The sequence below is a fragment of the Carlito syrichta genome, unplaced genomic scaffold (assembly GCF_000164805.1).
Source record: "Carlito syrichta isolate Samal-C Ts95f unplaced genomic scaffold, Tarsius_syrichta-2.0.1 Scaffold314816, whole genome shotgun sequence".
Classification (NCBI taxonomy): domain Eukaryota; kingdom Metazoa; phylum Chordata; class Mammalia; order Primates; family Tarsiidae; genus Carlito; species Carlito syrichta.
In genome coordinates, this window is record NW_007258912.1 from 687,668 (window position 1) to 707,072 (window position 19,405).

The 19,405-nt window shown below is 41.3% G+C and overlaps 1 pseudogene across 1 annotated transcript; it reads right to left on the reverse strand.

Annotated features, from left to right (window-relative positions):
• Positions 1 to 5,000: 5,000 nt before the first annotated feature.
• On the reverse strand, positions 5,001 to 6,038 carry LOC103274583 (annotated as a pseudogene). Its single transcript, XR_505263.1, has one exon. The product of XR_505263.1 is annotated as a hsc70-interacting protein-like (transcript).
• Positions 6,039 to 19,405: the final 13,367 nt, after the last annotated feature.

Sequence of the window (19,405 nt, forward strand, 5' to 3'; positions counted from 1 at the left end):
TCAACTAAAGAATCTAATTGATTTTGAAGGGCCACTAATGATGCAACTACTCATTCTATTTCATCCATCAAGTCCTTAGACAGTTGATATTATGTGGTTGAGGCCATAATGCCTCCTGTTCCAGTGCCTATTCCAGCTTTTATTCTTAGTCCAATTAACAGGGGTATAATTTGGATGCCTCTTTTTATTCAGGTGTATGCTGCTAGAGGCACTGTAAGAGATTGATTACTGGGAATAATGTTTATTTGTGGAGTGAGGAAGGCCAGAGTATAGGTTCCTATCCTGTAGGTAGGCATTGGTAGGCACTTGTTCCACATATGAACAACTCTTAAGAGGTTGCCACCAGGGTTTGGCTGTCAGGTGAGGGCCAAGTTCCTGGATATTGATAGCCTGGTGACATTAGCTGGTGGTCAGGTTGCCAACTGGCTTTGTTCACATTTTGCTTTTCAGGCATTTGGACGCCTTTTGGGATAATTTGACCTGGGTTAGTACAGTACCCATTTCATGAGGCTCTGAACTGTTGGTCATCAGGGTAACATTTATAATTTTCTGTGCTATTGGAGTTGCAGTAGAATGGGGGGAGCTGTGGACAAACAGAGCCAGCTGTCTTTGGTCAGGTTGGGGTTAGTATCATTAAGGAGGCGATGAGTTGCATTTAACATTTGATTTAGATGAGGGCCTAAGGTAAGAGGTTTATCTGACTTATATTGGTGAACTATATCGGAAGTGACCCAACAGGCTTGGGGAACATCAGGGCAGGTTTGGTCTGGCAGACTCCAGTAAGAATTTTTATATATTTTGCTTGTCCAGTATGCCTTTCCATTTTTAGTACAGAGGTTGTAGTTTTTAAAACATCTACTTGGTGTACAGAGGTAGATGATGTTACAAGAGCACGACTGAATCCTTGATTGTACTGATATTTACTGGTTGAAACAGGAGGTGGGGTTTTTGGCCTGTGTTGGGATAGGCTTTGGGGAAGGAATGTGTTCTTATCTAAGAAGAGAAGAGAAGCATAACAAATATAGCATTCTGGGGCAGTAATGTAGATTACGAGGGTAGATGACATTTCACGAGTACAGAAAATGACTTTACCTCTCTTTTGCCATGAGGTGACACATTGGTCTAGTGTGGCCCAAAAGAGGGTAAATCTGGTACAGTGACATGTTGATAATGGAAAGGGGATGATCTAGTTACCTTTGCTTGTGAGTTTGGATGAGAAATACAGAAATAGCAATAAAGACATCTCGCCATATTTCCCATCAGCGAGGGTTACAGCAATTGGACCCACACCCAGCGCCAAGATGATAGGGATGAAAAGGGCAAGGGTTAAAGGCTGATAGCAAAACATTTAGTGAATTAACAAACATTGAAACAATTTATTTATGGTTTTGATGGCTGGCTCCTCAGGCTTCCACTGTGCATGGATTAGTCAGCTTCTTTAGTGACTAAAGCAGGGTTGATGCTCTCTGTAAGTTCTCTGAAGGCAGGATGGTGAGCTCAGAGAGTGATTTTGAGGGTGTTCTTAGGGTCTCTGGTTGTCGTCCAGTTGGCTGAGCCCTCCAGTCATGCAGCAGCTTTCACTTGGGCGTGATGGATCCAGGTGTCTATACCTGCAACTTTTAAAGTTGTGGGAGTTGCTAGGAGTATGGCGTAGGGACCCTTCCATGTGGGTTTTAGGGGTGCCTTGTGACAGTCTTTTACCCAGACAAAATCTCCTGGCTTGTAAGTGTGCACTGGGTTTCTTACAGGCAGGGGAAATCTTTGCAGCACCCAGCGGTATAACTGGGATATGGTTGTAGCTATGAGCTCTAGCTGGGAATGGATATCTAGATTTCCTATTTCTTTTCTATTTCTGGGGACTGTTACAAGGGGAGGAGGTCTGCCAAATGGGATTTTATAGGGGGAGAGCTTGATTTCTTCTCAGGGAGATCATCTTAATTGGAGAGAGCCATAGGCAGTACAGAGGTCCAGGGCAGTTGGGTTTCCTGACAAAGTTTACATAAAATTTGCTTCAGGGTTTGGTTCACATGCACAACTTTCCCTGAATTCTGAGGCCTGTAAGCTGTGTGCAAGTTCCATTTGATTTGTAGGACCCTTGCTAGTCCTTGTGTAATTTCAGCCAAGAAGGTGAGCCCATTATCTGGTGTGATTGAGGAGGGCATTCCATACCTAGGTAAAACGTCAGTCAGTAGGATTCTTGTTACTTCTCGGCCTTTCTCAGTTCTAGTGGGGTATGCTTCAACCCAGCCTGAGTATGTACATACCATGACAAATAGGTATTTATATCTTTTGCTGGGTGATTGTTTGGTAAAGTCTATTTCTAGGTCTTAAAATGGGCTTTGTCCAGTTTTTTGTATTCCTGGTGACTGGGAAGGTCCTTTCTTGGCATTTTTGTGAGCACATGTCTGACATCTCTGGGTTACATTTCTGCAAAGTGTGGGGATTCTGTCCATATAGTAATACTGGTTTACTAAGGTTTCTTTCTTTTTTTTTCTAGTTTAAAACCATATTTTATTTTTAACATAGCTAGAAATATCCAATAACTAAATTTTTAAAACTGAAAATATTTTTTCCATCTCATAGCATCATTAGCATAAGAAAAGAACATTTCTGGTTTAGAAGTAATATTGAGTTCCTATGAAAATTAAGAATGTATTTTGCATTTGTGGAACTTAAACTCTAAAAGCACAGGGCTTATTTTCAGAGCAGCAATTTTACTTTTACAAATTTTTGGTAATTTTCCAATTTTCAAATTTCTAATTTTCAAATTATATTTTAACATATAATTAAGCAATGCAGAGTCAAGTAAATCAAATAAGAAAGCCAGAAGAAATTGTTCTTGAGTTAAGCCCAGCACACAATGGAAATTTTGAAAAAGGAGAATACATATTAACAAAAAGAGCCGGGCTCGGTGGCTCAGCCTGTAATCCCGCGCATTGGGAGGCTGAGGTAAGTGGATTGCCTGAGCCCGCGGGTTCAAGACCCACCTGGGCAACTTGGCGAGACCTCATCTCTACAATAAATAAAAAAATTAGCCACGTGTGGTAGTGCGTGCCTATAGTTCCAGCTAATTGAAAGGCTGAGGCAGAAGGATCGTCAGAGTCCAGCAGGTTGAGGCTGTGGTGGTCAGGAGCAACCACTGCACTCCAGTCTGGGTGACAGAGTGAGAATTCAACTCAAAAACAAAAAACAAAACAAAACAAAAAAACAAAAAGAACACACAAGCTCAAATGCAAGTTTATGTGGTAAATGTTTTTAAAGGATTTAAAAAGCAAGCTCCATCAGCATACAACTTTCTCTCATTTATATAACAGATGTATTTCTATCTGCCTGTGGCTAGTAATGGGTTAGAATCTGGATATTTGATTTCAGAAATGTGCTATTTTAGAAAGGTACTTCATAGAGCCTATCACAGATTCTTCAATTAAGCAAAGTACACAAGGTCTCATCCTTGAATTTGCTTTCATACACTAACACTACCTTGAAGCATCGTAGAAACCTAGTAGTGTCAGGTAATGCCTAACTTAGTGTTACTTGAATGCACAACAGAAAATTTAACATTTTCTTTATAGTTCGAGAGGAGGGAAAGAAAGCAGAGGTGGGGTTATGGTTGTACTATTTAAGGAGAAGCTGAATAGGAAGACATGAAATCTGTCGTAGTTCTAACAACCCCATATAATGGATGACTGTGGATAACTCATTTATTTTTATTAATTCATGCTTAATCAAGAAGTCTGATTTCCCTCCATGAATATCAATTTAATTTAAACCTTATTTTCTTCAAAATACAAAGATGAATACAAGATAAATTCTAACTGCAACAGGTATTTCCTAAGTAGAAGACCAAACACCAAAGGGAATTTCCTCCTTCCAATATTTCTTTTTTGGTAGAAAGAAGTTTATTTCTGCGTTCGAATCCAGGGAGCAGAGTTGGGTTCAAGGGCTTTCTAAAATGGTTCTGCTCCCCAATGTTTTTTGATATGTCAAGATTTTACCAGAATGGAAGTCTAATATTAAAGCATTTTTATGGTCAAGTTAAGAACCTACCCCCATTATGGGCATTACCTGACGGTTACCATATGTATTACATCTTAAAGTCAGCATTAAACATGCTTATACAGTTATGCTATGAATGATAGCAGTGATGATGCTTGTGAAAAAAAGAAGATCTTTAAGCCCAAGAAGAATAAGGGAGAAAAGTGTAACAAACATGAAGAAAGCAAACATCGAGTTGGGCATCATTTTTTTTTTAACCAGGATAGATAATTTTACACATAAAAATATAAAAAGGAAAGTACTCCCTTATTTCCTCTACATGGAAATAATATGAGACATTTGATATATTGTACAAGAACAGAGCTAAGTAATCCAACCCTACCGCAGCATTACAAAAAAAACACCCCTTCACCACAGTGTATAAGATTTAAATGCAACCTGCACAAGGGTGCATATGAAATATAGTAAGATTGGTGCTGTACCCTGCCAAGTACTTCTAGTCCCTGCGCAGGTCCTACTGAATACTGGTGGTCTCAATTTGTTTTATTGAAATAAATATTTTTTTTAAATAAAGCATTTAAAAAGAAGAGTCAAAATGTTTCAGGAACTAAATATCCAACTCAAACTTTACCCATTTAAATTAGTTATATTAGCCCTACTAATAAACTTATTTCACTCAAACTAGAACAATAATGTTCCATACTTATCTTCCTTGCCCAATAATTCAATGGAAAAAATCCAAAATTATTAGTAAAGAAAAAGTAGGAATTCACACACCATTTTAATTTGTTTTAAATATTTTTAAGGTTTAAAAAGTGTTTGTAATTCCTAGTAGGAAAACATTATCTGAATGAATACCTTAATGGCAAACCACTGTAAAATGCTTTATCTGTATTGGCAATTGAGGGAGGAGGGATCATCTTCAAAGCACCCCAGCTCTATTGATAAGGTCAGAGGTGCAATGGTTTGTATTATTGCGACATCCTTTAGGTGATCTAGGTTGCTTTTCCTTCAGCAAGGGCTTTTTATCAGAAGGGCATTATGCTTGATCTCCAAATTTGGCTGACAGTTTACTAATGAGATTCATAACCTTTGGGTTACTTTGGTATTTTGACATATTTGCTGGGTTCTGGGCCACATCCCGGAAGGCCACCATAACTTCTGGATTCTGCATGGCTGCAAGAACCTCTGGATCACTAAGAATTTCACTGAGTCCAGGCATTTCTGCCATTCCAGACATGCCTCCTCCCATTCCAGACATTCCTCCAGGAAAACTACCAGGTATTCCCCCAGGAAAGTCACCTGGAAAAGAGGCATACTGAGTTCCTGACTGTCATCTGACTTGTTCCTCCCTCTGGGCCCTCTCTTGCTCTTCCGGACCCTTCTAAACCCTTTCTTTGATCTCTCACTCTTCACATTTTCATTCATATATTCTCTGATGTTCTGCAATTTTCTGGGCCCTAGGCTGAACTTCTTTCAACATTGCACTAGTGGCTTCATCACAATCCAATTTACAGGCAAGGGCAAGATCATGGGCTGCTTCTTCCCAATGATCCAGAAGTCTGTGTGCTTTCCCTCGTCACTTGTAAGGCTGAATTGAATTAGAATTTATTTCAATGGCTCTGTCACAGTCTCTGATGGCAGCATTTGGCTTCTGCAATTTGATGAAGACACTGGCTTTTTTGGCATACAGAATGGCCAAACGAGGATTCAACTTGATGGCATGTGTGAATAAGTCAGTGGCTTTCTCTAGTTCACCATCATTAAGAGCTTCAATGGCAGCCACTTTTTCTCATTTGCCTCACTCATCATCTCCTCTGTTAACTCTGCATTTTCATCTCCCATTCCTTGAGGGACATCAGTATCTTGTTCAATCACACCTTCATTATCAAATTCTAGATCACTTTCCTCACTTGATGGTTCATCTATCTTTATATTTTCCTCTGTCTTCTTACTATCTGTTTTTTCTTGATATTTTCTTCTAATTTAGCTTTCTGAATAGCAGGTGGTATTTTACCTGCCGTGCTCTCCACCCACTTCCTCAGGAACGCTTGGGTCCTGTGGACACATTTTCATCTCGAAGCTCGCTAACTTTCAGGGAGTCCATGATCAGGAGGCGGAGGGTGACACCAAGGAGGCTGCAGTGGATCTCAGGCCTGGGCGCTGACTCAGCTTGATTGCGAAGAAGGGCTTACTAAGGTTTCTAATGCTGTTTTTCCCATATGGTGTCTTCATGAAGTTGGTGAAATAGGGGATAGGCCAGGTGGTTTGGGACAAAGGGCCAACCATCGGGGAGAAGCCACCTTTTTTTCCTTTTTATCCAGCTTTCTTCTTCCTGGGTATAGCTTGAGTGTTTGGGCAGGACTGAAATTATTGAAATTTTGTCAGGAGGGGCCTGAGGGTTTGCTGTCATGGCTGCCTGTTTGGCTTCCATGTCTGCCCTCTGGTTTCCTTTGATTATGGAACTCTTCCTTTTGGTGTCCTTGGCAGTGAATGACTGCAATGACTGTGGAATCCCAGACTGCTTCTAGGAGGCGTAGGATTTCAGCTTGATTTTTGATAGCTTTTCCTTCTGAGGTAAGGAGTCCTCTTTCTTTATAGAGGGCCATATGTATATGGAGGGTGGCAGAGGCATATCTTGAGTCTGTGTAGATATTTACCTTCTGTCCCTTGCTTAATTCAAGGACCCTGATTAAAGCCATTAGCTCTGCCCATTGAGTTGATCATCCCATGGGAAGGGCCCTTGATTCTATTGTTCCCATTATGACCACATATCCCACCAAACACTTTCCATTTAACAGGAAGCTGCTTCCATCAGTGTAGAGGACACAGTCTGGAGAAGGCAAAGGCAGATCTGTGACATTTGGGCAGCTGGAGTAGATCTTGTCTGTTGTTTCAATACAGTCATGGTCTGGGGGTCCTGGTTCAGCAGGTAAGAAAGTGGCTGAATTTAAAGTTCTGGCAGTCTCTAGGTGCACCCAGGGGTTTCCACACAGAAAGCTTATGCATGGTAGTAGCTCATGTGTGGATTAGTGAGCCAATGGTGCCCTTGGTGGTTCATTTGGGCCGTGACTGCATGAGTGACTTTAATGTTAAGGATTTGTCCCATGCTTAGTTTGTCTGTCTCTTCAGCCAAGAGAACAGTGATAGCCAGGGCCTGCAGGCAGGGTGGCCATCCAGCTGCCACTATGTCTGTTTGGACAGATAAGCCATAGGTCCTATGTTCTGAGTTAGAACTCCCAGAACCATTCCCTTTTTCTCATGAATGAAGATATTAAATTTTCAAGTTACATCAGGGAGTTCCAAGGCAGGGGCTTCTAGTAAAGGCTTCTTAAGGGTAAGAAAAGCTTCCTATTGTTGCCCCCATTGGAATGGTTCCTTTTCTCCTCACTTTGTGGCTTCATAGAGGGGCTTGACTATTAATGAATAATTAGGGATCCAGATGCGACAGAATCTAGTGGTCCCAGAAACTCTCAGATTTGCCTTAGGGTCTTCGAGGTTGGAAGGGCCCAAATTGCCTTTTTCCATTGAGGCCCCAAGGCCCAATGCTCTTTTGAGATTAGAAACTCCAAGTACTTGACTGTTTTTTGGCAAATCTGGGCCTTTTTAAGGGATACCCTGTATTCAGCTTTTTGGAGCAAGTCTAGCAATGGCTCTGTTCCCTTAGTGCAGTCCTCCAAGGTTGCACTTGCGAGGGGGGAGATCATCCACATATTGTGGGAGTGTACACTTGAATTCTGCACTTGAGAAGTGTGCCAGATCCTGGCTAGGGCCTCTCCAAATATGGTGGGGTAGTTCTTAAACCCCTGGGGAAACCAGGTCCAAGTTAATTGCTCCTTTCAGTCTTTCATTCAAAGGCATATATGGACTGATTTACAGGTGCCAGGCAAATGCAGAAGAAAGCATCCTTCAGATCCAGACAGGTGTACCATTGGGCATCTGCAGGTATGAGACCTAGGAGGGTGTATGGGTTAGGGACCACCAGAAGGATGGTTGCTGTGGCTTGGTTGATGGCCCACAGGTCCTAGACAGGTCAGTAATGGTGCCTGGTTTCTTCACCTGTAATTCAGTCCATGTTTGCCTTTGAATGGGAAGACTGAAAGGAACAATTAACTTGGACCTAGTTTCCCCCAGGGGTTTAAGAATTACCCCACCATATTTGGAGAGGTCCTAGCAGAGGATCTGGTACACTTCCCAAGTGCAGAAGTCAAGTGTACACTCCCGCAATTGAGTCATCATTGAAGGTGAACTTGGATGCCAATCTTGACTTCCTGAGATAAGTAATATTGTTAGACCCTTACCGGTGGACTTTGGGCAACAGGTCGACTATTACCAGTGGATGATTGATGGCTAGCCTGGGTGGGTTCTTCTCAGCCCAAACTCTGGGGAAGTGGAGGCTTCATGTTTCCAGGGCCGGGTTGATGTTCGTGGCGAGCTGGGAATGGAGTCTCCATTCTTCCTCTAGAGAAATTGTGAAGGACAAAATTAAGGAGGTGTCCTTTGGAGGTCCCAGTTACATGAGTCCCAGCAGTTTAAGATGGGCAGGGCCATCAACTGAGAAAGTGATCTGGGCCTCCAGCTTGGACAGCAAGTCCCTTCTCATCAAGGGTATTGAACATTCTGGGACATACAGGAAATCATGTTTTACCTGGTGTCCCCCCATGATGCAATTGCAAGTTTCACAAAAATAGCTTTTGATTTGGGCTTTGGTAGTCCCCATGATTTTTGCTTTTCTTTTTGACATGGGCCCAACTGGTTTGGCTACAACTGAATGCTCTATTACAGTGTCCACCATAAAGTCCATTGATTGGCCCCAAACCTTTATTTTGACCATTGGCTCATTGGGCCTAAGTTGATTGAACCTTGTCTGTCTCAGTCTGAGTCAATGCTGGCTAGCTCAATAAAACCAGTAGCAGAGGGTGCCATCTTTTATGGGGCAGTGTTCATCTCTGTCCCTTGATTTTTCTTCTCTTCCCTCTAAGGTCTATCAGGGAAGTCCTTCTTCCAGTGTCCAATTTTCTTGCAATACGAACACTGATCATGTTGTAAGGGGACACGGGTCCTGGGCTTTGCTTTTGTTTTCTGTGACTCAAATTCAGTTGACTGGTCTAGGGCTGCAGCAAGGAGAGCTGCCTTTTGCCTCACTCTTTGGTCAGCCTTCCTGTCAACCTCCTTCTTTGCAGTTTTTTCTCAGTTTATGAAGACCTTGTTGTCTATCTCCAGTAGTTGGGTGCTATTCATTCTGGCAAACCCTTCATACTTTTGTTGCTTTCTTCAGATGTCACCCTATGTTTGGCCCAAGAAGGTGGCATTCACTATGCACTAATACTCGAGGGTCTCAGAGTTGAAGAGGATATATAACCGGAAAGCCTCACAAAGTCTCCCATAAAAGTCTGAGGGACTTTCATCTGACTTTTGGAGGACTTTGGTAGTCTTGAACATATTGATGGGTTTCTTAACTCCTGCTTTTAATCCTTCCAGGAGTGCTCCTTGATATTTTTCTAGGTTGGTCCTCCTGCCCTCCAGGTTTGGGTCCCAATGTAGATCCTCCTGTGGGAAAGTGACCCTTACCCAGTTCTCAGAATATAATAAGCCTCCTGGGGCACATCTTACCATCCATTTTCAGGCTTCTGTCATTACTCATCACTGCTCCTCAGTACTGAGAAGGGTTAGGAGGAGCTGGCAGCAATCTCCCCAAGTGGGAAGATGAGTCTGACAGATGGACTCAACTAAGCTGATTATGGCCAGGGGTTTTTCTGAGTAAGAGGGGGTGTGATGTTTGTAATTTAGCAAGTCCATGCTAGCAAATGGCTGGTAACAGAAGATAGATTGTCCACTCTTTATATTGCTCTCGTATCATTTGCCGGGGGCCTCTGATGTCGCACAGGGTCTTTTGGAGTGCAGACTGTTGGCTTGAGGTTGAGCAAGGGTACCTCCCCATTTGGTCCAGCTCTGCAGGCAGTGGTGGGGACACAGATGGTAGTGATCTGTCTGGCAAGGAGGGTGTCTCTGGTATTACTGGTGGTGAAGAGGGGGCCTCTGGTATTAGTAGCGTGATATAGGGGGGTGGTCACAATGGAGGCTCATCATCTGGGTCTCTCTAGATGATTGGCAGATTTTTAGCTTGGTCTCGGTTTTGATCTTTTGGTTGAAGTAGACCCTTGGCTAGGAAAATTCTACTCTGTCCCTGTGTGCCAGCACAAAACCTTATCCAAGGGGACTGAGCTAATGCAATCTATAGTCAGGAATCTATACATGGGAACTGATCTGGGTGGCCCAGCTCCCTGGTTGCCACCTGGTACACAGCCTTTATCTTGGTTACATCCAGAGTTCCCTCTGGAGGTCATTCCTTAGTTAACATTGGCCACTCTATTGTGCAGAGTTTTCAGTTTTCTTGGAGACATTTTGATACCACAATCTCCTATATAATCTTTCCTGAAGTTTTTGATCATGTAGTCTAAGACAATGAGTTTTGAAGTGGACCTTCCCATAGTGTGCCTCCCACTGTATCGATGTTGCAGATCAAAAGACAAAGACCTGTTGAAGGTACCTTCAGGACAGTGCTTGTATCGCCTGCCTGGTCACTGCCCCGAAGGGAATTTAATATGTCTCTTAGCAATTGGAAGGTTGGTATAACCCCCCAATCTGGACCAGCCCTATTATGGGGCTGGGGCCACCTTCATCTGCATGAGGTTGTCAGAGTACCCCAGGTTAGAGCCCAATCAGACTCTGTAGCCTAAAGGCTATGGAGCCACATACATTCACACCACTTTCATTTTCTATCTTTCAAATTCAGACAAACTTCCCCAAACAGTCTACCTGAGCAGTTAGAATAACTGCTGGGAGGAGATTATACTCCCATTATCACCATTTGATGGCCTTGACTGACTGGGCACCTTGGGGTGTCTTACCAGTTCCTGGAGCTCGGGTTGATTGGTCTACTGTCTCCTTTTGGTCCACTGAGCGGAGTGCAGTCTGATGATTCAGATTGTGACTCATGGAGTCTGAATCCCAACAACTGGTCAGGCAGCATGCCTTCCTCATCCTTGTGCTGTTCCCAGGCCACAGACAAGTTCAGCAATGGTAGTGGTTCAAAGGGTCAGCCTAATCGGAGGGTGCAGTGGTGCTTCCTGGCCAGGGAACCAAAAATGTTACAGCAACTGCAGCAACTCACTGGGAACAGGAATGAATGCACTCAGAACAGGCACCAGAGACTGAGAGGAGAATCGAAGATTTTTATTCTGGAAGACCCAGGTGGAGTAGCCTCCCAAAACCTGAGCCCCAATACTTAGTTTCTACTGCTTTTATATAGTTTTTTAGTTACGACATATGTGGGTTTGCCATTTGTGGGTTTGCAATTTTAAATATAGGACCAGGAATGGTTACTTCTACAACAAACATTGAAGCAGACATTTTTATGGACATTTCCATATGAGGTGTAATAAAGCATGTTTATAGAAGCAGAGAATGCAGTTAAGGAAAATGGCATGTAGCTGGTTGCTTAAATGTATTTACAGAAGCAGAAATGTCATGTGGTTGCTTACTTAACGTATATTTGCAGAAGCAGAGATGGCATGCAGTTGCTTACTTAAGATGAGACTCTTGAGGTCAGCTTTCCTGCTTAATTCCTGTTTTTTTTGAATCTCAATTCTACATGCCCATGCCACTACTTAAAAAGAAAAATACTTCCTTACAGCCAATGGATCTCCTATTAAATACCATGAGATCAACAAATTATTAATCTCAGTGTTTCTTCCCCCCAAAGTGGCAGTAATACATGGTAAAGGCCACCAAAAGGAACAGATGAAGTAGCTAAAGAAAATAGAATAGCAGATCAAGCAGCCAAATCAATAACAAAAAAGTCCAAAGTTCCAGATACAACTGAGATACCTCTAATGTGGGAGAGGCCCATAAAAATAAAGTCCCAATATTTCTTTTCAGAAATAGAATGAACTACCTCACAGGGATATACTTTCCAGTCTTCCGGCTGGCTACAATCAGAGAATGGGAAATTTCACTTGCCAACCTCTTGTCAATGGAAGCTCCTTAAGACCATTCACCAAGCCTTTCACCTGGGGAGGGATAAAGCTTTCTAAATAGTCCAAAGATTATTTTCAGGAAAAAGTATTTACAGAAGTAAGTCAAACAAGTTGTTATCCTTTGTGAAATTTGCCTTAGGAGTAACTTTATCAATAAAGAAATTATCTCCCCCAAAATGCAATGGATGGGAGAGTACCCAGGGGAAGACAGACAGATAGACTTTACACATATGCCCAAAACAAAAGTTATCCAGTATCTGTGAGGCATTTCCATGCCAAACAAAATAAGCTTCTGAGATATTAAAACCTTACTTAATGAGATAATTTTTCATTTTGGACTTCCAAAATACCTCCAAAGCAATAATGGTCCCTTATTTAAAGGCATTGTCATCCAGGGGGACTCAAAGGCATTAGAAATTCAATATCATCTCCCTTGTCCCTGGAGACCACAATCTTCAGGATAAGTAGAAAAATGAATGATATTATTAAAGACATCTTAACAAGCTGTCACAAAAAAATTCATCTCTTCTGGACTACTCTGTTACCCATGTCTCACTACATATCAAAAATACCCCAACAGGACTAAGGCTAAGTCCTTTTGAAATGATGTATGGATGACCTTTCCTGACTAATGACCTCTTACCTGACCAAGATACTTCAGACCCAATTTTTTAAAATTACCTCATTGGCCCAATTTCAACAAAAATTAAAAGGATTATCAAAAGTACAACCCAGAAAGCAAGAGTCACTCCTCTTTAGCCCAGGAAACTTAGTACTGGTGAAGGCTCTTCCTTCTCTTTCCCCTTCTTTACACTCAAATTGAGAGGGATCCTACATGGTCCTTTTCACCACCCTTTTAACAAAAAATGTTGCTTTAATATATTCCTGGATTCATCACATGAGAGTAAAGCCTTGGAGTCCTGAGGATGTCACCTCCACCAGACCAGTCTAAAGGGTCCTACAGACTACTACTGTGAGGAAGTAGGGGACCTCAAATTAAAAACCATAAAAAAGCAACCTCCTTCCCTTAATATGAGGAAATTTTAAACATTTATAAATACTCTTTTTATAATTCTGCAATAATTGCTGCCATTATATTCACGGAGATCTATGTGATTTCTCTCCTGACCTTATCCATTGATACTCCTTTCTAACCTGTATTTTGCTTTGAGAAGTATTACATCTACCTAAAGTATTACATTATAAAGTTTAACAACCCTCAACATTGGTTCCTTACTCTCCCAACAATAGCCTCTCTATATATTACATTTTCATTTACTTTATCCTTTAATAGCTGGATTCCTAATGTTAATCTCACACACCAATTTCTAAACAACACAAATGTATCCAATTGCTGGATTTGCATGTGAAACCAAAAGCAATGCTATCCAACTACCCCACTAAACTTAACTTCCTGGACCCAAACTAACATAAGTATACAGTTCAAATTTCTAACAAAACCTTTGGTAAAAACCCATTGCTGACATTGGAAAGCTAAAAAAAAATTGGTCTGGGAATATTCTCCACAATTTACCAAACATGCTACACACCTTTATTTCCAAACCTACCTCCCAAATTGGCAACATACCTCCCAAAATGGCAACCAACAAACCCCAAACCTCCAATCTGGGGACCCATTACCTCCCAATTCACATTAACCACTCTGACACCCTTTTGCATCTGGCACTTTTTCTCTAAACCATCCCACACAGTCCCCTTGAGAGCGCTTCCTCCACACGTTTATAAATATACACGTACTCTTCAGTCCTCCAAATATCATATGAACCACTATCTCAGAGTCTGGACATGACCTCTCCGATTTTCTGGCCCTCCATCTATAACAAAAGACACCCATCTGCATCCTTTTCACATCAGTGGGCCATGTCCTACTTACATAAACCATCACAAGGAAGCATGAGCTAAATTAACACCAAGGATATAATACTTTAGTTCTGGGCACCTTGGAACAAATGTACAAACATTTCCTTATGCTCATTTCTAACCTTCACATAACCCACAAGAGTTGATCTCAGCTACTTATCTTTATCAACATATCAACAATACAAATATACAACCCCTCACAATAATATATGCTTTCAGGTCTTCGCTGGAGCTACTCTTACAGGTAGCTACTCCATTTGGGAATCTAAACTTTACACCAAAAAAAAAAAAAAAAAAAAAGGGAGAAGGATTAGTAGCCACCATCTCTTATGACATTTGCTTTTCTACCCCAGGAGTGTTTTTCTTATGTGACACATCTTCTTATCTCTGTCCAACTGCTAATTGGTCAGGAATCTACACTGTAATATACCAAACACCAAATATAAGCATCCTATCTAATAATCAAACTCTCCAAGTCCCCTTCATCTCTAACCAGATCCAAAAAAAACAATTCAACTCATACCCTGGCAGACAGAAACAGGCATCTCAACCACCTTAGGCACAGAGGTGGCAGACATGGCTATATCTACCACATATTACCAACAAATATCTACAGTCTTAACACCATAAAACACACACACACACACACACACACACACACACACACACACACACACACACATATCCATAACCAGTATCCAAAGACAAATAAACTCATTAGCAAGAGTTTATTTGTAGTACTTAAAAAACAACACCGCCAAAAAACACTTGACCTATTAACTGCCAAAGAAGGGGGAACATGTCTATACCTTAAAAAAAAAGTGCTGTCTTTTTGTTAACGAATTAGACATAGCTCAAGATGCAGCTCATAGACTTTAAGAGCAAACAACAAAACTAACAGGACAAGCCACTAATTCATGGTGGTCCAAATTAACACTCTTCCTTTAAGTAACATGGCTGTTACCGTTTTGGGGGCCCCTAATCGCAATCTTTCTGGCATCACTTTTTGGATCCTGTATATTAAACTTTCTTGTAAAATTTATTTCTTCTCACCTAAAATCCATCAAATTTCAAACGGTGATGTAGACAAAACCTCACATAACAAAACCTTTCTTCCGAGACCCATTAGACTACCCTCTGAAGGATCTCTAACTGCCACATATACAACACTCCCTCACAACTCAAAGAAGCCAGGGCAGTCATTGCCCCTTACCCTAATGACGGATAGGGATACCATTCCAGAGGGGGAAATGAGAGAGAAGATAGTCAAAAGCTGGTTAGACAGAAGAGGGCCTTGAGGAAACTTAACACCTGTGAAAACACTCCTGGCATCACCCATATTATATAATTGTTGGCTAAAAATGTGGTTAAAAACGTCTTCTGGACCCAGGATGTACTGCTAAAAGGTACTTTTTGCTGCTTAAACATGGGCACAGTAACTTAACGTAATGTTCTAACTTGATCTTGGCTTCTTATATCATTAAAATAGCATTTGCATTGTGATTTTACCCCCTTTGAGTGGGCTTTTCTGTGGTACTTATGGGTAATATTCAAGATGGTGTAACTTTGGTCAAGGACCCACATACACAATACAAATTGGGTCCCAAAAAGTAAGGTGTGATTGAGATGTAAGTGAGAAAAATGGCCCCCCAAAAGATAAAATAAAACCACAAACTCCTAACACCAGCTGCCCATTTCAGGACCTCTCTCTTTTTCTAAAGAGTTTTGTTGCTTAATAAACTCCTTCTTTCACTCATCCCTTTTGTGCCCATGTTCCTTGATATTCTTGGTTATGGGACAAAAACCTGAAGCTGCTGGTTTAAGCTGACAGTGGATTTAAGAATTCCTGCAAAATTAGTAACTTTTATTTTCAGTGAAAAGCCTAGTAAGTAAGCAGTTTAATTATATACCAGATGCAGAGTTCTGGACAAAAGAATGAGCTGGGAAGACAATGCCGGGGAGAATCAAAACACTCCCAGTTTGGCCAGAAGGTACGACCAGTCCAGGGAGATTGGGGTCTGGGTGCTGTCCCTATGCGTCACTATAACCACTTTTCTGGACCTTACATTATGAAGGCTCAAATTCAAAGACATACACTCACAGGCAAAAAATAAAATCTTAGAAGCAATAATTTTATAACCTTAAAGCATCCAGCAGAAACAGTATGACCCTGCCTAGCTAATAACTCTAGACAAAATCATCTAAATTAAATTCTGAAGATGTTTCTATTATATTTTACCAACAATTTTTAAACCAGCTTTATTTACCATAAATTAACGTTAACAAAACACCACGTGATCTATGGAGGAAAAATGGAAGCTTTATTTTCTATTAACAACAAAAAAAGGAAAGCCTGAGGGTTGAGAATGCACAGCCTTCAGTAGCAGTGAAAGTGTACTTTCCAAAGGGAAAAAAAAAAAAAGGAGAGTCTTGCTTAAATAAAGTTCTTGCCAAGGTTCTCCATCAGGTCCATTTATGCAAATAAAAGATTCAAACTTATTCAGCTCGGGTTGGTCGAAATAGCTGAGCCTTGAATGTGTCATTTTCAAGCTAAGATGTCTCTGTCAGATATTTCTTTCACATGGTTATGGTGGGGGATGTTCACCTCAGTGTATCTTGGCTTTGCTTAGAGAAATTAACTTGTTGTTAATTTGTTGTTTTGACTCGGTGTCATAAAACAATATGTTTGTCAAGAGCTTTTTTTTTCTTCTGAGAACCCAGGGTGCATGGCCACTCTTTTTCACTCAGCTGTGTCTGCCTGATTCTGCTTTTAAAGTTAGAGCACCTCTATTAGCCACAAGAAATTCATTTTATCTGTTGTTTGGGAGCATACTTTAACATTACTAAAATCTCATAAACTTGAAAAGTATTTGGGCTTATTTTTTTATTTTATGAAGACTCATTTATTTATAAATCAATGTGGCACCATATAGGCAATATACAAACATTGGCATGTAATCATGTATATATAAAAATGCAAGCAAAGACTTTATTACTTTGATTTTTAAATTTTAGCCATGAGACTAGTAAAAGTCATTACTTTAAATGGACAGTTGAATTCAAACTCTACCTTTGTTGTTGCTGTTGTTGAAATGGAGTCTCACTCTGTCGCCCAGGCTAGAGCACAGTGGCATGCTCATGGCCACCCCGGCGTCAACTGGGCGTCAACCTACTGGCTCAATCCTTCTGCCTCAGGCTTCCAAGTAGCCCAAATTACAGGCATGCGCTATCATGCCAGGCTAATTTTTTATTTATTGTGGAGATGAGGGCTCACCAAGTTGCCTGGGGTGGTCTCAAACCCGCAAGCTCAGGCAATTCACTCTCCTCAGTCTTCCAAAATTCTGGGATTACAGGCTGAGCCACTGAGCCCTGCTGATTTGTGCATTTCAAACCCACACCATGATACTACCCCAAACCAATCACCACACTGTCAAAATTATACAAACCCTTAACTGCTGGAGCATCATTAGCAACACTCCTTCGCGTTCCCTCCCACTGAGGGGAAATTTTCTGTCTTCTAATAAAGTCCTACTTACTCTTTGGTTTCCATGTCCCTCATTCTTTCTGAGCATAAGACAAGAACTGCTGAAATAGAAGACCTGCACATGCCAAACCGGAAGAGCTGAACCTGCCAAGTTGAGAGAGCTTCAACACTCTTTGGGGACCTGGCTTGCCCCCACTGAACTGACAGAGCTGTAACACTTCTTGGGGACTGGCTCACTGGTCCACAAAACTGGCAGAGCTATAAATACTTCTCAGGGCTTTGCTCACCAATCCCCAAGTTAACAGGGCTGTAACACTCCTTGGGGTCTCTGCAGCTGTTGGCATCCCCGTGCTCTCAGGTGTTACCACATTCTCCTATCTGAATACCATTGGATCCCACTGATTCTTTACAAAAGTTCAGCAGACAAACTAGACCTTTTAAATGGAGAAGGTTAAAGTTCATTTGTCTTACATGACTGAAGCCCTCACTGAGTTTTAAAGAAAACAAGGCCATTGCATGCAAAGATAAAGTTTTGTATCACAGTACCCCCCCCAAAAAAAATCCAAAAGAGATCAGATAATGCAATAAAGAAGAGAACAGAACTTCAGACCAACAGAAACCTGTCCATGACTCTTGAAACTCCATACACACAAAAGAAAACCCCCAAAAGGGGTAAGTGGCATGTTTTTCTGAGTTACTTAAGGGGTATGAGTTATTAGAAGTTCCCTTCAGACCCTTTCATCTGGTACCAAAGACAGCAAAAAGAACAAAAGAATAGAGAAGAGTAGGTATAAATGGGGGAACAATTATTGAGAAAGGAAGCAAACAGGAAAACCAAGTGCATAATTAAAAGAATTTTCAGTCAACTAAAAAAAAAAAAATCAAAAATAGAATCCAAGAGAACAAGCAGAAAGGCTTTTATTTTATTTTATTTTTTTGGTCAGGCTCTCATTCTGTAGCACAAGTTGGAGTGCAGTGGCATGATCATAGCTCACTGCAGACTCGGCCTCTTAGACACAGGAGATCCTCTCACCTCAGCCTCCCAAGTAGATGGGACTACAGGCATACAGCATCATGCTTGTCTAATTTTTTGTTTGTTTGCTTGTTTTGTAGAGATGAGCTCTGGCTATGCTACATAGACTGGTCTCAACCTCCTGGGTGCAAACAATGTTCCCACCTTGGTCTCCCAAAGTACTGGGATTACAATTAAGTTGACAGCTAACCTTAAAGTTCTTAATTTAAAAAGTACTTTCAGCTGGGCACGGTGGTTCACACTTGTAATCCCAGCACTTTGGGAGGTTGAGGTGAAAGGATTGCCTGAGTCCAGGGGTTCAAGACCATCCTGGGCAACTTGGTGAGACCTCATCTCCACAATAAATCAAAAAGTTAGCCAGGTGTGGTGGCACATTCCTGTGTTTCCAGCTATTTGGGAGACTGAGGTGGAAGGATCACCTGAGCCCCCCAGGATGAGGCTGAGTTGGTCATGAGCGTGCCACTGCACTCCAGCCTGGGTAACAGAGTGAGACTCCTACTCAAAAATAAATGAATAACAAAAATCTTTTAAAATCTCATTATCAGACTTTAGCCAATACAATATTTCTAGCTTTTATTTATTTATTTTGTTAGCTTTTTCACCTCATACGACCCAGAGTCATTCAAAAGACAGCTCAAAAAAAGGAAAGTTTTGCTAACTGCAAATGCAGTGCAACCCACATCTGTCTAACCATATTCTTTAAGGTCTCAACTTCTCAGCTGACCATCTATGCACGCAGGCCCTAAAACCCTTTATGACCTCCACAGATGAAAGAAGACAGGAATTCAAAAGCTTCCTGTGAAAGGAAAAATAATCAATAAATTGGTACCCTCAAAATTCAAAAGTCATAGAAGTGTCAAGCCAAAAATGGCTGGTTTTTGGAAGTGTAACTGAACCCAGGCTGTGCAGTGAAAGTACAGTATTTTAACTACTGGACTGCAAAGTAGAATGATTTTCATTGTGAATCTCATA